Source organism: Molossus molossus, unplaced genomic scaffold, assembly GCF_014108415.1.
Source record: "Molossus molossus isolate mMolMol1 unplaced genomic scaffold, mMolMol1.p scaffold_m16_p_19, whole genome shotgun sequence".
NCBI lineage: Eukaryota > Metazoa > Chordata > Mammalia > Chiroptera > Molossidae > Molossus > Molossus molossus.
This window is the reverse complement of record NW_023425354.1, coordinates 34688089-34692583: the sequence shown is the minus strand read 5'-3', so window position 1 is coordinate 34692583 and position 4495 is coordinate 34688089. Positions and strand designations below refer to the sequence as shown.

Sequence of the window (4495 nt, the reverse complement as noted above, 5' to 3'; positions counted from 1 at the left end):
ATTTGCCACCATGAGGCTATATACCAAGTGAGTAGGCAGAGCGAGTGGTGACTGGTACGCCAGTTACTAGCTGCTGCCCACTTGCTAGCAAACTTCTAGAAAGATCAGAACCGAGTACTAAACAACCTCTACACTTCTCCCTGGTGCCATTCCAGGACTGGCGCCACATTCCCTGGTGGGCACACAATGGTTGCACCCCCTCCCACAGCGGACAGGTCTTTTGGTACATGCAGTTCAAGGTTGCCATAGATGAGATGAAAATCAAATGGCAGTTGTCAATGGCACTCCAAGGGGGCCAAGGTGTAGATAAGACCAACAGTGCCCCTGAACAGATAGGCCTGGATAGAGTGAGTGTGGTGGGGACTGTGATCTTAGAAAGGGCCCCACCCATGCCACCCCTGGGGAACCTTGCTCTGGACAGGGACCACTCAACTCTGTACACAAGGACTTGAAGATGGGGTCTGATGGGGAAAGTGACCAGACTTCAGCCACATCCTCGGATGAGGTGCAGTCAACAGTCAGGGTGCACATGTACAACTATCCCACACACAAGATCTCCACTGAGGACATCAACAAGCACCTATCACTGCCAGCTGACATCTAGCTGCCCAAGGGCTACCTTGAGAAGCTGACTCTCAAAAGCCTCATCGACAAGTCTCTCAGCCACCACCTCCACCATGTCAGCCTGTTCGAGATTGACTTTGGGAAACTGGAGACTTATGTCAGGCTGGCCAAGCTGGGCAAGGGTCCCTATGCCACCATTTACAAAGGCAAAGGCAAGTTCACAACCTTGTGGCACTCAAGAAGATCAGACTGGAACACGAAGAGTGGGCATTCTGCACCACAATCTGGGAAGTGTCCCTGCTCAAGGACCTCAAGGACATTGTCAAGCTACATGACGATATCCATATGGAGAAGTCCCTCACCCTTGTCTTTGAGTACCTGGACAAGAACTTGAAATAATACCTGGCTGATTGTGGGAATGTCATCAACATGCACAATATAACACTGTGCCTTTTCCAGCTGCTCTGTGGCCTGGACTACTGCTACCAGTAGAAGGCTACAATGAGACCTCAAGCCCCACAACTTGCTCATCAACAAGAGAGGAGAGCCCTAGCCAGCATGGGTCAGTGGTTAAAGCATCAGCCCATGCACCAGAGGATCGCGGGTTCAATTCCCAGTCAAGGATACATACCTGGGTCACAGGTTCCATCCCCAGCCTCGTTCAGGGCATGTGCAGGATGCAACCAATCAATGTGTCTCTCTCTCTCTTTCCTCCTCCCCCATCCCTTCCACTCTCTCTAAAAAGCAATAGGGAAAAAGAGAGAGACAGAGAGAGAGAGTTGAGTTCAAGCTAGCCAACTCTGGCCTGGCCCAGGCCAAGTTAACTCCAAAGATGAGCCCTGGCTGGGTTTGCTCAGGGGTTAAAGCATCAGCTAGCAGACCAAAGAGTCATGAGTTCGATTCCAATCAAGGGCACATACCTTGGTTGCAGTTCCTTCTCTGCCCTGGTCAGGGTCGTATGGGAGGCAACCAATCAACGTGTCCCTCTCACGTCAACGTTTCTCTCTGTTTCTCTCTCTCTCCCTCCCTCCCCCTCCCACTCTATCTGAAGATAAATAGAAAAATATCCTCTGGTGAAGATTAAAAAATAATAGTAATAAAACAAAATAAATTACTTAAAAAATAAATTCCAATGAAGACCTACTCCAATGAGGTAGTGACACTGTTGTACTGCCCCCACCCCTGACATCCTGCTCGAGTCCACAGACTACTCCACCCAGATGAACATGTGGGGTGTGGGCTGCATTTTCTACAAGATAGCTACAGGCTGGCCCCTCTTCCTGGGCTCCATGATGGAGGAACAGGTGCACTTCATCTTCCACATCTTGGGACCCCCCAACTGAGGAGACATGGCCAAACATCCTGTCCAACAAAGAGTTTAAGACACATAACTACCCCAAGTACCATGCCGATGCCCTTTTGAGCCATGCACCAAGACTTGATAGCAATGGGGTTGATCTCCTCACCAAACTGCTGCAGTTTGAAGGTTGCAGTTGGATTTCCACAGAGGACACCATGAAACATCCATTTTTCCTCAGTCTGGGGGAGCAGATCCACAAACTTTCTGACAATACTTCCATATTTGCACTAAAGGAGATCCAGCTATAAAAGGAGACCAGCCTTCACTCTTCATCGATGCCTGACTCAGGCAGGCCAGCTTTCTGTGTGGTGTACACCAAATTCTAAGCCGAGTTCTAAGCCGCAAGCCCAGGCCCCAACAAGCAGTGGCTGGAGGGATGCCACACCCCTCACAGGACAGTATCCTCCCCACTTGCTGCCTGCCTACCTGCCTGATTCATGCCTTCATGTTCCCTGCTGCCTACCCAAACATCTGACCATTGGCCTGTCTGCTGGGTGCTAACAAAGCTCTCATTGCTCCTTCAAAAAACAAATGCCAAAGCTTAAAGACAAAGAGAGAATCTTAAAAGCAGCAAGAGAAAACCAATTAGTTATCTATAAGGGTGCTCCTATAAGAATGTCAGCTGAACAAACAAATGCTGGCAAGGATGTGGAGAGAAGGGAACCCTAGTGCAATGCTGGTGGGAATGCAGACTGGTTCAGCCACTGTGGAAAACAGTGTGGAGTTTCCCCAAAAAATTAAAAATGGAACTGCCTTTTGATCCAGCAATCCCACTTCTGGGAATATATCTGAAGAATCCTAAAACACTGATAAGAAAGAATATATGCACCCCTATGTTCATAGCAGTGTCATTTACAATAGCCAAGATCTGGAAACAGCCCAAGTGCCCATCAGCAGATGAGTGGATTAAAAAAAACCAACCCTGGCACATTTACACAGTGGAATACTACACGGCTTTAAAAAAGAAGAAACTTTTACCCTTGGCGACAGCATAGATGAACCTGGAGAGCGCTATGCTAAGTGAAATAAGCCAGTCAGAGAAACAAATACCATATGGTCTCACTAATATGTGGAACCTAATGAACAAAATAAACTGACGAACAAAATGGAACCAGAAGCATGGACACATGGAATAGACTTGCAGAAGCCAAAGGGGTAGGGGTTGGGGGTGACTGGATAAAGAAGTTGAAGGTATTAGCTAAAGAACATATATGCAGCCTGGCTGATGTGGCTCAGTGGTTGAGTGTCGACCCATGCACCAAGAGGTCACCAGTTCAATTCCCGGTCTGGGCACATGCCCAGGTTGTGGGCCCAATACCCAGTGGGGGGCATGCAGGAGGCGGCCAATCGATGTTCTCTCTCATCGATGTTTCTCTCTCTCTCTCTCTCTCTAAAATTAATTTTTTAAAAGGTTTTTATAAGAACATATATGCATATCCCATGGACATGGACAATAGTGTGGTGAAGTCCAAAAGAGAGGGGAGTGGGGGGAGGGGGAAGTGGGTAAAGTGTGGGGAAATCAGTAATAATATCAACGTTAAATTTTTTCAATTAAAAAAAAAAAAAACACTTGTTCAGCTGGTGTGCCTCAGTGGTTGAGCATCAACCTATGCAGAAAGAGGTTGCTGGTTTTATTCCCAGTCAGGACACATGCCCAGGTTTTGGGCCTGATCTTCATTGGGGGCATGCAGGAGGTGGCCAATTGATGTTCTCTCTCATCAATGTTTCTATCTCTCTCTCCTTCTCACTTCCTCTCTGTAAAATCAATAAAGGGAAAAAAATTTTTTTAAAAAAGAAAACACTGTCAGCTGATTTCTAAACAGAAATTTTGCAGGAAAAGGGATTGGCAAAAAATATTCAGGATGATGAAAAGCAAGGACCTACAACCAAGATTACTTTATCCAGCAAAGCTATCATTTAGAATGAAAGGACAGATAAAGAACTTTCCAGACAAGAAAAAGCTAAAGGAGTTCATCACCACCAAACCAGTATTACAAGAAATGTTAAAGGGTCTTCTTTAAGAAGAAGAAAAAAATTTTTAAATATGAATAATAAAAAGACAATAAATACATATCTATCATCAATTACTTTAAATGATGAAATCTTGTCATCTGCAACAAGCTGGATGGACCTAGAGAGCATTGTGTTGAGTAAAGTAAGTCAAACAGAGAAAGATAAATGCCACATGATTCATTATATGTGGACTCTAAAAACCAAAATAAATAAACAAGCAGAACAGAAACAGACTCATAGATACAGAGAACATTTTGACAGTTGCCAGATGGGAGAGGAGTTGAGGGGATGGGTGAACAAGGTGAAGAGATTAAGAATTATAAATTGGTAGTTACAAAAGAGTCACCAGGATGTAAAGTACAGCATAGGTAATATAGTCAATAATATGGCAATAGCTATGTATGGTGTCAGATGGGTACTAGATTTATCAGGGTGATCATTTAATAAGTTATAGAATGTCTAATCACTGAGTTGTACACCTGAAACTAATATAATAGTGTGTACCAACTGTAATTGAAAAATAAAAATTATTTAAAGCCTAAATTAATTAATTAATTA

General features: G+C 44.8%; 1 pseudogene; it reads left to right on the top strand.

The window, feature by feature from the left end:
- Positions 1 to 227: 227 nt before the first annotated feature.
- Positions 228 to 2250, top strand: LOC118634673 (annotated as a pseudogene).
- The last annotated feature ends 2245 nt before the right edge of the window (positions 2251 to 4495 follow it).